General features: G+C 31.2%; 2 protein-coding genes across 5 annotated transcripts in view; both read left to right on the top strand.

The window, feature by feature from the left end:
* LOC109604235 (TWiK family of potassium channels protein 7) overlaps positions 1–3,772 on the top strand; it is a 51,373-nt gene extending 47,601 nt beyond the window's left edge. Inside the window, exon 9 of one of the 2 annotated variants that reach the window (XM_049968877.1) lies at positions 3,683–3,772. The gene's annotated coding sequence lies outside the window, so the exon portion shown is untranslated. The remainder of the gene's footprint in view (positions 1–3,682) is intronic. The other variant, XM_049968878.1, reaches the window with a different exon arrangement.
* A 2,079-nt stretch (positions 3,773–5,851) lies between these two features.
* The window catches only part of LOC109599644 (TWiK family of potassium channels protein 7-like), a 165,704-nt gene continuing 155,803 nt past the window's right edge, over positions 5,852–15,752 (top strand). For all 3 annotated transcript variants that reach the window (XR_007548300.1, XR_007548299.1, XM_049968706.1), the window contains exon 1: positions 5,852–6,086. The gene's annotated coding sequence lies outside the window, so the exon portion shown is untranslated. The remainder of the gene's footprint in view (positions 6,087–15,752) is intronic.

Genomic DNA, 15,752 nt, shown 5'->3' with positions numbered 1-15,752 from the left:
GTTAACCGACCAAAGAGTTCTGCCACACCATGATCAATCAGCATTTCGATAACACACAAACAGCGTTCGGAAATTGTTGTGTCGGTTATTTAATATTGTTTTCGTGGAACAAAAGATGAGTTAAAATGTGAGGCACGGGCGTAATGGATATTCCATTGGGGGCGGGGGAGGTCGATTTCTGCAAGGAACCATCTAAAATTACCGTGTCGGCGTTGAGTTTCTAATTTTCCCAACGTATTACCAGATCGATGTACCTTTCTAATTAACACGCCGCCTTTCATTTCGTTGCCACTTTAATACGTCACGTTTTACGTGTGTGTGCATCTAATTAGTCCATCCGTCGGTACAATGGAAACACATTTACGTAAAAATTTCGTTCCATTAGCGGCTTCCGCATTGTTGTCGGTCGCACCGGAAATTCGCAACTTGGAAATTTTCGTACACAAAGCCATTATGACGGGCGTAAACATCGGAGGAATTAGACAAACGGCGTATTATTTGCAGTCAGGTCTGGCGTAAAATGAGTGTGCCCGTACCACACATGGATTTCGGCTTTCGATTATCATCGTCGATGGAGAATAGTGGTGTGATTAAATTTCCCCCCCAACAACACACACACACACACACAAGTCTGATAATTATTTCGATGACTGTGACACATTTTGTCAAGTGATATTTTACAGCCGTTTTGTTCGCGTGTTCCCAACCACTTTCGCGGCCCATTAAGGCTTAAACATGTAGATTTTTCACGGCTAATCCGTAAAATGTCAAACCGTTTAGTGCCCTCCACATCCGCAGTGATTTAACACACGCGAAAATTGAACGTGGAACGTACAAAAAAAATGTCGATGGTTAATAATAAGTGATGTGTGTGAAACAACAGGTAATTAAAGAAGTAAAATGTGTTACGGTACGGTAAAGCCAACATTAATCTAGAATTAGGCATAAAATACAACGCATATAAATTATTATGGCTAATTTTACGGTGGAACATATTAAACTTCATAAAACTGTGACGGCTGGAACATTTCAACAGAAATCATCATAAATCAAAGTACATTAATTTATTAAAACTGGATAAAAAGATTGTTTTGTGTTTTTATGAGTTTTTAATTTAATGGTTATAAGTGTTTATTTCTAACAATAATTAATGAGAAAATTAGTGTTCCATTATGTTTAATTTGAATGTGTAATTTTAGCTACCAAAACACAGATGGCGGCACTGTATATCTAGAAAAAGTTTTCTGTTATTTTTCCTTCTGTGTAATTGTAATATGTAGTTTTGGCTTCTAAAACATAAATGGGGCTACAATATTTAAACTTTGAAAGACTTTTGTTAGAAATATATAAATATTTGTAATAATTTATTTATGTAAACTATTTCTAATTAATTATTTTTATATTAATTTTTTTTCTGTCAAATTATAATGTATAACTTTAGCTTCCAAAACAAATATGTGTAATAAATTATTTATATAAATTATTTTTAACTATTTCTATTATGTTCGAAGTGTTTTTAATAATTTTTAAAAGTTATTAAAGTAACAATTAATACACAAATTCAAGTTTTATAGTAACTGTTCTTCTTCTTACTTAGAATGTGTATTTTAGCTGTTAAAAGACAGAAAGCAACACAATTTTATTATATATAGAAACGTTAATTTACAAATTACAGTTTCCTGTTAATTTTCCTTCTGTCTAATTATAATGTATAACTTTAGTTCCAAAAACGAAGATGGCGCCACAATATTTAAACATAAAAATGCTTCTGTTAGAAGTATAGAAATATTTCTAATAAATTATTTATATAAACTATTTTTAACTGTTTCTATTAAGTTTGAAGTGTTTACATAATTTTTAAAAGTTATTAAAGCAACAATTAATACACAAATTAAAGTTTTATGGTAACTGTTCCTCCATTTAGTTGGAATGTGTATTTTACTTGTTAAAATACAGAAAGCAACACAATTTTATTATATATAGAAACGTTAATTTACAAATTACAGTTTTCTGTTATTTTTTCTTCTGTCTTATTATAATGTATAACTTTAGCTCCCAAAACAAAGATGTGTAATAAATTATTTATATAAATTATTTTTAACTATTTCTATTATGTTCGAAGTGTTTTTAATAATTTTTAAAAGTTATTAAAGTAACAATTAATACACAAATTCAAGTTTTATAGTAACTGTTCTTCTTCTTACTTAGAATGTGTATTTTATCTGTTAAAAGCCAAAAAGCAACACAATTTTATTATATACAGAAATATTAATCTAGAAATTAAAGTTTCCTACTAATTTTTTCTTCTGTCTAATTATATGTACAACTGTGTCACCATTTAAACATTAAACTTTTGTCAGAATTATAAACATTTCTGTAAGAATTTATTTATATAAACTATTTTTAACTATTTAAAGTTTCATTTTTTTATATAAAAATTATTAATTAAAAAATAATTAACATTAGGGTTATTTTACATTATCTACAGAAAGGCAGATGGCGACATAGCTTTGTTATATACATAAATGTTAATCTGTAAGTTTTCTATTATTTTTCCTTCCTACTGTAATGTGTAATTTTAGCTACCAAAACACAGATGGCACCACAATATTCAGTCATTGAAGTGCTTCAAATAAAATACGTCTATGAATTTTAAATAAATAAATTGGGTAACAAAATCAACGAAATGAGTCTCGCCCTTTCACACTTTGATTTATTCAAAATTATTGACATCCCTTTTGCACGGCGAACGTCATCTCGTTATGCGAAATATGATCTTCGCAGCCCGGCGTGCACCACAAAGGAAGACGGGGTGCACTATTTGATTTACCTGGAAGCGTTTTACACAACCGACAAATACATAATTTACATCCCAGTTTCGCCTGAGCCGATTTCCATCGTCGCATTCGCGCTGCATCCGGTGCATATTTCAAAAATGGGCGCCGAATGCGGATTTTATTTTAATGCGATTTCCTACGTCGGCATGCGATTTCCCCCAAGAAACGGAAATCTGTTTGAATGTAAATTTTCGCCTCTTAATGGTCCAAAGCAGCGATTTGGACACGTGGAGCCGGTACGTGATACGTTGGCGCAGCTGGCTTTAATAAAAGTAATGAGGGTGATGGGGTGGCGGTTTTCTTGTGTTACTCGATTTCCGCTTTTCAATACACCGGAATTGTCGTCGTGTAAACTTCGTTCGGTCGATTAACAACGTTCCGTATAAGCTTTATCAGCTTCGGCTTATTATTAGCTGTTAATTAAAAGTTTTTCTACGATCGAAAGTTGCAGCTCGATTAATTGCAACCGTCAAAAACGTGGAACGTTGCTGCAGTTCACTCTTCCGCCCTAAAGTGTGGCAATCTAGCAAAAGTCCGCCTTGAAAAATACGAAGCAACGATAAACAAATGGACAAACGCGTCGACGATAAACTTGCGAGCGCAAAAATAATAAAACGTAGACCGGGGGAGATATGTAAAAATTTCGAAACACGACGGGCGTTCACACGTGAAAAAAAAAATAAAAGCCGTGATGGATCTACAAGTCTGGCGCAAAGCTCATTATTTTATTTAAGGGAGAGAAAAATGGGGATGCCGGAGTGTAGCTGGCGTTATTGATATTTTGTGTGGGTTTACTTATTTTAAAATTTAAAAAGGTGTTCGTACATGAGTTTGTTTTGTTTCAGAATGCATTTGCATCGGCAAAGACGACGGAAGACATGGAGGACTTGGATAATTCCAAAAATGTTATTTAATTAAATATAGATAAATAAGTTAAGATTTAATGTATATTTATTAAGACTCTTGTTACTTTTTGTATTACAATAGAGTTATTATTGTTGTTATTTAGAATTTAACTTATTATATTTTAAGATTGTTGTTTTTTTAATAAAATCAAATTTATAAATGTGTTTAAAATTTAAAAATACTCACTACTACTATTAATACATAAATTTTTAATTACAGATTTCTTTTAATAATTTTGTTAGTTTAGCTACTAAAACATAGATGTCCATACTAAACATTTTCATTTATTGAGGGTTTTGGAATAAATAAAAATATTAAAATTAAATTTAAATCTCTCTAATTTGAAATTAAAAAAAAAAAAATATACAGGGTTTTTTACTTGAAATAAATTTGTTGTTAGACTGGTTCAAATTTTGAAAATAGTAAAAAAGTAAATGTTAAAATTAAATTTATAATTGTTATCTCGGTTCAAATTTTAAAATGATTAACACAACTCATAAAATAAACAGACAAAGTTCTGGAAAAAGATTTATTTTGGTAATAATATTAATTCAGGTACTGAAACACAGATGTCCAACTAAAATTATAATTAAATAAGAATTTTGAAAAATATCAAATTATGGATAAATCCGACAGTTTAAAATCTGGATATGGATAAGTAAAAAAGTAAATGTTAAAATTAATTTTATAATTGTTATCTCGGTTCAAATTTTAAAATGATTAACACAACTCATAAAATAAACAGACAAATTTCTGGAAAAAGATTTATTTTGGTGATAATATTAATTCAGCCACTGAAACACAGGTGTCCAACTAAAATTTATAATTAAATAAGAATTTTGGAAAGTATCAAATTATGAATAAATCCGACAGTTTAAAATCTGGATAAGTAAATAAATAAATGTTAAAATTAAATTTACAGTTGTTATCTAGATTCAAATTTTAAAATAATTAACACAACTCATAAAATAAACACACAAATTTCTGGAAAAAGATTTATTTTGGTGATAATATTAATTCAGCTACTGAAACAGATGTCTAAATTAAAATTATAATTAAATAAGAATTTTGTAAAATATCTAATTATGGATAAATCCGACAGTTTAAAATCTGGATATGGATAAGTAAAAAAGTAAATGTTAAAATTAAATTTATAATTGTTATCTCGGTTCAAATTTTAAAATGATTAACACAACTCATAAAATATACAGACAAATTTCTGAAAAAATATTTATTTTGGTGATAATATTAATTCAGCCACTGAAACACAGATGTCCAACTAAAATTTATAATTAAATAAGAATTTTGGAAAGTATCAAATTATGAATAAATCCGACAGTTTAAAATCTGGATAAGTAAAAAAATAAATGTTAAAATTAAATTTACAGTTGTTATCTAGATTCAAATTTTAAAATGATTAACACAACTCATAAAATATACAGACAAATTTCTGAAAAAATATTTATTTTGGTGATAATATTAATTCAGTTACTGAAACATAAAAATTACAACAACATAAATATGTATAAATATTTATGAACAAATCAGACAGTTTAAAAAACGAGTAAGTAAAAGAATAATTGTTAAAATTTATAATAGTTATCCTCATCTAAATTTTAAATTGATTAATACAACAAATAAAAAGACAGACGAATTTCAACTACCGACACATACATGTCCCATTAAAAATTATAATTAAACAATATATTTGGATAGTACCAAATTCTGAACAAACCTGACATTTTAAAAAACTGGTGTTACAGACTTATTTTTGAAAATAGTTACTTAAGCTATTAAAACACAGATGTCAGCATAAAAATTTCGACTTCAATAAAGTTCCAGTACAAACGAAACTATATTTTTAACAATAATCTGAACTAGATTTGAACTACCCATGCAATTCAAAACCCGAGCCCCTTCAACCAGTATTAATGCGTGCGTAGTTTATCCCCGGTCCCGGTAAATAACTATAACAAAATCCCTGCTTGCATCTTCCGTTGAAAAGGATCTCGGCGCAGCATCGGACGGCGCGCGTTTTCAGCCCGTTCCCGATACGGTTGCGAGCCTTTCAGTGGCCTCCTGCAAACCGGCACCGGTCGTCGCGACGCCGCCTCAACGTGATCCCGTGTACGTGGTAGTCGTCCGTGCGCGTCGTGCCGGCGTTTCAATCGTTCCTTCCGTAGTTTGTGGATACTGAATTTTTATTTTTTTTTTTGTTTAAACAAAAATTTTTTGAAGTGGTTTTCAGATGAGTTAGTGTTGCAGTGGGTTCGTTCGTGGATGTTCAGGTTGTGGCTGAAAGGGGTGACCGTGGAACATCATTCGGGGGATTTTTTCAACCTGGTAAGTTAATTTGTACATTAATTAATTAATATTATTAATTAAAAATATTATTAAAATGGTTAAATGTATTTATACATTTTTTTAATTATTGACTTGGGTAAAAAATTAAGGAATTTTGTCTAGTTTTGATCATAAATGTGACTAACCCCTTTTTATTTGAATAAACTATACATATTTAACTTTGACATATATATTATTTTTTAATTTAAAAAATGTATCACCCCTTGCATTTTTATTTCTTGACGTTCCTTCCAAAATTTTTGACCCCTGAGCAGCTTAAGGAGGCAGAATGTTGAGAATAAATTTACAAAAATTCGCAGCTCATCCCGGAAATTTGTAAAAATCGACTCGATAATCGGATCAACCCCCGAAGACCGACTTTGTCTCCGTCCCCGCCGGCTGTCAAGTTAAAAACCCATCCGTGCCCTCTCTCCTCGAACTCCGTCGTTTCGTCCCTTAAAAAAAAATATTATTGGCCCGCGAGCCAAACACTGGAGGACCGCCGCTCCGGCACAAATCGCATTTAGCTTCGATTACCTCGCCCGCCAATAAACCCCTCACATTCTCCGACATTCTCACACCCCGTCCTCATTTTCCTACCGGCTTTTATGGCAGCGAGTAATTTGCAGTCGCCACATATTAGAAAGTTACGAGTGGTCCAATTCGGCGGGTTTATTTTTTCCTCTCGGCCAAAATGTAACGTTCAAATCCGGATTTAATTTGCGGCCGGCGCCCCGAGGGTATGGAAGCTGCGGAAACGTCTCAAAGGTAACTTGTCGGGGTTTAATTAAAATATTGTCTCTGGAACGAAGTAGTTTAAAAGATGTTTTTCGGTTAATCATTCGGTTATTGTTTCTGTGTTTCGGTAATTCGGTGTTTAAATTTGCTCTTTGTGATTTTCTTCTGTTTCTACGGTAAAGATTTTAATTTGAGCTTTCAACTTTAACTATCAACTGTTCAATGTTTTTGTGCTTTTTAATTAAGAACATTCATGTCATTATTTTCTGTAGTGAACTATGAACAATCTTCTTAATTTTTACTCGACATATTTTAATTTAAAACAGTTACTATGAACTCTTTAGAATTTCTATACATTCGTCATAATTTCTAATATGGATTTCATTTATGGTTTGTTTGGTGATTGATAGTTTACTGTAGTAAATTATGTACAATTTCCTCAATAAATATTTTAATTTATACATTAAAACAGTTACTGTGAACTTTTCAGAATTTTTATACATCTTAACTTAGAAAATTCGTCATAATTACTAATATGACAAATAAATTATTGTTTGTTGGGTGATTTATAGTTTCCTGTAGTAAATTATGTACTATCTTTTCAATTTTTACTTAATAAATAATTTAATTTATGCATTAAAACAATCACTGTGAACTCTTCAGGATTTTTATACATTTTAACTTCGAAAATTCGTCATAATTTCTAACATGACATTTAAATTATGATTTTGGATAATTTATAGTTTCCTGTAGTAAATTATCTACTCAATTTTTACTCAATAAACATTTTAATTTATACATTAAAACAGTTACTGTGAACTCTTCAGATTTTTTATACTTTTTAACTTAGAAAATGTGTCATAATTTCTAATATGACAATTAAATTATGGTTTGTTGAGTGATTTATGGTTTCCTGTAGTAAATTATGTATAATCTTCTCAATTTTTACTCAATGAATATTTTAATTTACATATTAAACCAGTTACTGTAAACTCTTCAGAATTTTTATATATTTTAACATATAAAAATCGTCATAATTTCTAATATAACAATTAAATTATTGTTTGTTGGGTGATTTATAATTTCCTATAGAAAATTATATACAATTTTCATAATTTCTAATATGACAATTAAATTAAGGTTTTTTGGGTGATTTGTAGTTTTCTGTAGTAACTTATATACAATCTTCTCAATTTTTACTCAATAAATATTTTACTTTATACATTAATACAGTGAATCTGAACTCTTCAGAATTTTTATACATTTTAACTTAGAAAATTCATCATAATTTCTAATATGACATTTAAATTATGGTTTGTTGGGTTATTTAAAGTTTCCTGAAGAAAATTATGTACAATCTTCTCAATTTTTACTCAATAAATATTTTTTTTAATTTATACATTAATACAGTTACTCTGAACTCTTCAGAATTTTTATACATTTTAACTTAGAAAATTCATAATTTCTAATGTGACTGTTAAATTATAATTTGTTGGGTGATTTATAGTTTCCTATAGTAAATTATATACAATCTGCTCAATTTTGTCTCAATAAATATTTTAATTTATACATAATACAGTTACTCTGAACTCTTTAGAATTTTTACACATTTAAACTAAGAAAATTCGTCATAATTTCTAATATGACTGTTAAATTATATTTTGTTGGGTGATTTATAGTTTTTTATAGTATATTATATACAATTTTCTCAATTTTGAATCAATAGATATTTTAATTTATACATTAATACAGTTACTCTGAACTCTTCAGAATTTTTATACATTTTAACTAAGAAAATTCGTCATAATTTCTAATATGACGTTTAAATTATGGTTTGTTGGGTGATTTATAGTTTCCTGTAGTAAATTATGTACAATATTCTCAATTTTTACTCTTTAGAATTGTTATACATTTTAATTTCGTTATAATTTTTAATATGTCAATTAAGTTATGATTTGTTGAGAGATTTTAAAATCTTTGACATGATTTATGATTTTCACCAAACTTCACCACAAAATCCAACAAGATAAACACCAAAAAATGATCTACAAGTTGGGAAAACACGTCATTTTCAACAACTCATTCACAATTAAGCTTGACAGTTAACGACCTTGAAACAAGCCCCATATTTACCCATAATAACTTAATCCGAAGGACACAAACAACGATGGTGTCATATTCGAGGAATTTACCGTCGATAATTCGCGACTGTCTAGGATCAGGGTGTCTCCGGCAATACGCTCCAGTCAGATTAGGCCTTATCTCGCGTGTCTCACTGCCAGAGAGGGGGCGTCCTTAATAAAGCCCCCACAATACACGTCCTGTCGCTCCGCAGGAATAATATTGTCTCTGGCGATTTACATATTTCCGAAATGGCTGGTTTATTGTTGTACAACGCTTATATCGGATTGTTCGGTGTAATGGTTGGATTTTGACGTCGCCGACAAAAATCGCAGCCCCCTCGAAACGTAATGCAACATAAGTTATTTAATTTGCGTCAGGGAAGTTGCTGTTTGTTCAGGTGTCCCCGGCTCGAAAATAGTTGTTTATCCATACCGGGGTAACTTCGCGTATTTGCTTTAATTTGTCGACGTAATTAATGTTCGGGGGTAGTTGGGGCCAAAACTGAAATTAATCAAACAGGATTTAAAAGGCCGATTGTACGGGGCTGAAGTCGCATGTGGGACGGTAAAAACGGAGACAAAGACAAGTTCGTGAATTAATCAGGCGACGACGGTAACTTTCGAAAGTTTGTTTAAACGCATCAAAGTGCAGGAACGTCAATAAAGTTTTTTACCCCCGAAGCGCCACATTAAATTCCAACTTTCAAAGGGTATTTTTGACCTAATTTCTTAGTTACATTCTTACACCGTTCCTCGAATTCAAATGTATGGTAATAAAACGGTAACAGGCCATAAACGGAACGAGGGAAATCCCCCGAAACTGGGGTGAAACAAGTTAATTTTTATTTATGCCGACGATGAACAGCAAAACTTTTTGTTATTTTATGCAGATGAACGTACAGAGGACCCGTGCCAATTGGCACGGGAGTTAACTTCTCCCCCTTCCAGTACCTAAAATCACAAAAAAAATTAAACAAATTAAGTTTCACCGCAACAATAAACATCAATTTGGTCCATTCTAATTCGTAAAATATACGCCGAAATGGGGTGAAAGATTGCAACTGTTTCTTTCCGTTTTTTTTCCTGCTTGTCTCTCGGGGAAGTTCCTTAATAATGAGAACGACTGAATTTTTAATTTAAATTATGCGATGTTTTCATTTCATTAATTTGTACAGGAAAAAAGTTCCGCGTCCACGTTTAAAATTCAAACTCCGGATTAATTTTACAGGGTCTGGTATACAAAAGTAATTTGGTCGTTTTTAAGTGAATTTTAAAATGTTACAATTGTCATACGGATTTTGTGTTGTTTTTTTTTTACTGGTGCAACAACGGTGCAACCGAAACTTTAAACGGGAGTTTTCTTGGTTTATGTATTTTTAGGGTAAGTTTTGTTTTAACGACCGTAAGGCGTAAACAAGAAAGATTAAACAACAATTATGACAAATTTTAAGATGAAAAGTATAAAATGTCTCAAGAATTATTAGTTACAGTCTTAAACTTTTAATTAAAATATTTATTAAAAATAAAGTAACAAAATTATCATCAAACAGGCCACAATTTAATATCTTGTAGACCAACAGGAGATAAATTTTATTTATAATTGTTCACGAAGTTTCTTGTTCAGGTTCACAAACTTATTGTGTGGAAGAAGTTTGAGAACATCACTAAGTATCTCGTAGTTCAGTAATAGATAATTTTTATCTCTAATTCTTCTAAAAACTTCTTATTGATGTTCACAAACATCTTGTGGTAGTGGAAGAAGTTTGAAACCATCAACAACTATGTTATAGTTCAGTAATAGATAATTTTTATCTCTAATTCTTTTAAAAACTTCTTGTTGACGTTCACAAACATCTTGTGGTAGTGGATGAAGTTTGAAAACATCAACAAGTACCTTGTAGTTCAGTAATAGATAATTTTTATCTCTAATTCTTCTAAAAACTTCTTGTTGACGTTCACAAACATCTTGTGGTAGTGGAAGAAGTTTGAAAACATCAACGAGTATCTTGTAGTTCATCAATAGATAATTTTTATCTCTAATTCTTCTAAAAACTTCTTGTTGACGTTCACAAACATCTTGTGGTAGTGGAAGAAGTTTGAAAACATCAACGTGTATCTTGTAGTTCATCAATAGATAATTTTTATCTCTAATTCTTCTAAAAACTTCTTGTTGACGTTCATAAACATCTTGTGGTAGTGGAAGAAGTTTGAAAACATCAACAAGTTTTTTGTAGTTCAGTAATAGATAATTTTTATCTCTAATTCTTCTAAAAACTTCTTATTGACGTTCACAAACATCTTGTGGTAGTGGATAAAGTTTGAAAACATTAACAAGTATCTTGTAGTTCAGTAATAGATAATTTTTTCTCTAATTTTTCTAAAAACTTCTTGTTGACGTTCACAAACATCTTGTGGTAGTGGAAGAAGTTTGAAAACATCAACAAGTTTTTTGTAGTTCAGTAATAGATAATTTTTATCTCTAATTCTTCTAAAAACTTCTTGTTAACGTTTACAAACATCTTGTGGTAGTGGATGAAGTTTGAAAACATCAACAAGTACCTTGTAGTTCAGTAATAGATAATTTTTATCTCTAATTCTTCTAAAAACTTCTTATTGACGTTCACAAACATTTTGTGGTAGTGGATGAAGTTTGAAAACATCAACAAGTACCTTGTAGTTCAGTAATAGATAATTTTTATCTCTAATTCTTCTAAAAACTTCTTGTTGACGTTCACAAACATCTTATGGTAGTGGATAAAGTTTGAAAACATTAACAAGTATCTTGTAGTTCAGTAATAGATAATTTTTTCTCTAATTTTTCTAAAAACTTCTTGTTGACGTTCACAAACATCTTATGGTAGTGGATGAAGTTTGAAAACATCAACAAGTATCTTGTAGTTCAGTAATAGATAATTTTTATCTCTAATTCTTCTAAAAACTTCTTGTTGACGTTCACAAACATCTTGTGGTAGTGGATAGAGTTTGAAAACATCACTAAGTATCTCGTAGTTCAGTAATAGATAATTTTTATCTCTAATTCTTCTAAAAACTTCTCGTTGACGTTCACAAACATCTTGTGGTAGTGGAAGAAGTTTGAAAACATCAACGAGTATCTTGTAGTTCATCAATAGATAATTTTTATCTCTAATTCTTCTAAAAACTTCTTGTTGACGTTCACAAACATCTTGTGGTAGTGGATGAAGTTTGAAAACATCAACAAGTACCTTGTAGTTCAGTAATAGATAATTTTTATCTCTAATTCTTCTAAAAACTTCTTGTTGACGTTCACAAACATCTTGTGGTAGTTGAAGAAGTTTGAAAACATCAACGAGTATCTTGTAGTTCATCAATAGATAATTTTTATCTCTAATTCTTCTAAAAATTTCTTGTTGACGTTCACAAACATTTTGTGGTAGTGGAAGAAGTTTGAAAACATCAACGAGTATCTTGTAGTTCATCAATAGATAATTTTTATCTCTAATTCTTCTAAAAACTTCTTGTTGACGTTCACAAACATCTTGTGGTAGTGGATGAAGTTTGAAAACATCAACAAGTATCTTGTAGTTCAGTAATAGATAATTTTTATCTCTAATTCTTCTAAAAACTTCTTGTTGACGTTCACAAACATCTTGTGGTAGTGGATGAACTTTGAAAACATCAACAAGTATCTTGTAGTTCAGTAATAGAAATTTCTTGTGGTAGAGGATGAAAGTACAAGGTAAGTGATATATTTTAAAAAATAAATATCTACCTTACCGACCGGTGGATATCAAAACTAGTTATCTACTTTACCGACTCTTACGTCAAAATGATTTTAATCCAGATTGTGGCAGATGTGATAAGGTAAAACGGCCCGTTTGATCAATCGACGTAATAAAGCGAGGCAGAAAACGGAGTGATGAACTGTAAAGAGCCCAACAGATTGTTTATGTACTCAGACAGTTTAATTGCTAGCGTTAAATTAAACGTTAACAACGAATCGAAATGCAAAATCCCCCGCGTCGACAATTCGAAACCAAACAACTGGAAGAGAAACGTTCCAAATTAAAAACTGATTTAATATAACACACACACAACTCATATCCGATGCGGACGTGCACACGCCCGAGGCATCACAAAAGGACCGTTGCAGCCGATTTCGAAACGCATAACGAAAAGTGCACCCACACACACACTGACACAGAGAGACAAAGAATGTACACACGGAGGACTGGTTTCAGTCGCATGCGGCGCAGATAACGACCCAGACTTTCCGACAAATAGTTTTGTTTAAACGAGATGAGCCCTACTTAAAACGGTCGCGGGAGCGTGACGAACTGCATAATCCCCGGGAAGAGATGCCAGACGGGGGTGGATTTGAAAGGTTCGTTCATTATTTATGGATCGTGCGAGGACTTTTGTGTCCGTCCACCGACTAGAAAATGTACTCCGAATCATATCCAATTAAATCGTAAACAGTGGGCGTCGGAAACCGGATGGAACATCCAGAAAATCCACACTGAATGTGCGTCGGCCGTTCATTTCTTTTTATTTTTATTTTTTTTTTTTTTTGTTATTGACATGCCGTACTAAAAATGTAAACATAATCCAATAAACTTCCAATATCCTTAAACTACCTCTTACACAGCTGTAACATTATATTTTCAATATTCCCGATTTACTGCCATCTCGACAAAATGATTCATGTTTCCAGGCAATCGAATTCACTTTATTATTTATTCGCTGCCGGCGATTTTCCGCCGCCCTTTGACATCGCAAAATGGAATGCAGACTGTTATAATCCCCCATTTACGTTATGTAGTACACTTTATTTAAATATTAACATTGTGAGACTACATGTTGATTCCCTTAAATATTTCAACTTTATTACTATGGATATGTTTTTTTATTTGACTTTTGCTGAGCTACGTTTAAGGAGCTTTTGAAGTGAATATATTCCGTATAAATATCACTTTAAAATTACTCTTAGTAATCACATTTGCCATCATCTAAAACCATTTTGACATAAAAGTCGGTAATATAGATAACTAATTTTTAATGCACATATTCTATTTGACATAAGAATCGGTAAGGAAGATATCTACATTTTAAAATATATTTCTTATGTCGTTTGCCTTACTCTGAATTTAAATTTGACATAAGAGTCGGTAAGGTAGATATTTACTTTTTTAACTTATCTCTTATTGTATTTATTAAAATTATTCAAATGATAATAATATGATATAGAAATAAGAAAGATATATATTTAATTTTTAAAATCTACCCTCCATCTCTTGTCACAAATTCTATTAAAATAATAACATAAAAGCCGGCAAGGAAGATATCTAGATTTTAAAACCTATTTCTTATGTAGTTTGTCAAACTCTGAATTAATTAATTAATTTAATGTTTAAAATCTACGTTTCAATTCTTGTCACATATTCTATTAAAATAATCTGACATTAGAGGCTGCATCTGCATTTAAACATTGTTTATAACCTTCTGATGTGCCACACTTTGTATATGTTTTTTATTTGACTTTAGTTGAGTTACGTTTAAGGAGCTTTTGAAGTGAATATATTCTGTATAAATATCATTTTAAAATTACTCTTAGTCATCATATTTGCCATCATCTAAAACCATTTTGACATAAAAGTCGGTAATGTAGATAACTAATTTTGAATGCATATCTCTTATCAGATATTCTATTTGACATAAGGGTCGGTAAAGAAGATATCTACATTTTAAAATATATTTCTTATGTCTTTTGTCTTACTCTGAATTTGAATTTGACATAGGAGTCGGTAAGATAGACATTTACTTTTTTTAACCTACCTTTTATTGTATTTATTAAAATTATTCAAATTATAATAATAATATAGGAATAAGAAAGCTAGATATTTAATTTTTAATATCTACTCCCCATCTCTTGTCACAAATTCTATTAAAATAATAACATAAAAGCCGGTATGGAAGATATCTAGATTTTAAAACCTATTTATTATGTAGTTTGTTACACTCTGAATTATTTAATTAATTTAATGTTTAAAATCTACGTTTCAATTCTTGTCACATATTCTATTAAAATAATTTTGACATTAGAGTCGGTAAGGAAGATATCTGTATAATTTACTTCTTATCTCATTTGTCACACTCAGCATTAAAGTGGTTTGACACAGAAGAGACGAAAGTTTTTGTTTTACTCCGCATTTAAACATTGTTTATAACCTTCTGATGTGCCACAAAACGAATTCAAAACGTAAATAAGACTTATCTCTTTAGACAAACTGGACAGGCTTATGGATTATGTGTGCCTCTGCAATTTATTTGCATGAGCATACGTACGTATTATATCTGATGACCGTAAAGAAGATCTGGCGCCGTCGTAACTTTTCATAATGGCCTTATTTGTCGTTGGGTCTGGACAATTTCAATAATAATAACAGTCTCCAGATACACTGGCTCGTTCGAGTGTGATGGGTGGGAGCAGGGGGGTAGGAATTACGATGTCCACACACACACACACACACACGCCTCCAGTTGGTTCCAATAAAATCGTGGAAATTCAATTTGCCGACGTAACGTGAAATTTTAAACACCGAAACTATTCGGCATCGTGTCCGAGAAACGAATCGATAAATTCCAATTTCCAAAAGGAGACCGAACGGAAAAAAAAGCTCAAACGACAACGGCGTTTGCATGTAAACAGGACGGCGACGTTGCTTATTAAAAAACGGTAGAATGCAATAACGTCCGGGACCGGGAACGGTTTGATTTTTATTTGTCGTCGTCCGTTCCCGTCGGGAGAGGCCGCCAGGCGGAGAGG

This window comes from Aethina tumida, chromosome 6 (genome assembly GCF_024364675.1).
Source record: "Aethina tumida isolate Nest 87 chromosome 6, icAetTumi1.1, whole genome shotgun sequence".
In the NCBI taxonomy this organism is placed as follows: Eukaryota; Metazoa; Arthropoda; class Insecta; order Coleoptera; family Nitidulidae; genus Aethina; species Aethina tumida.
This window is presented reverse-complemented; position numbering and strand designations above follow the sequence as displayed.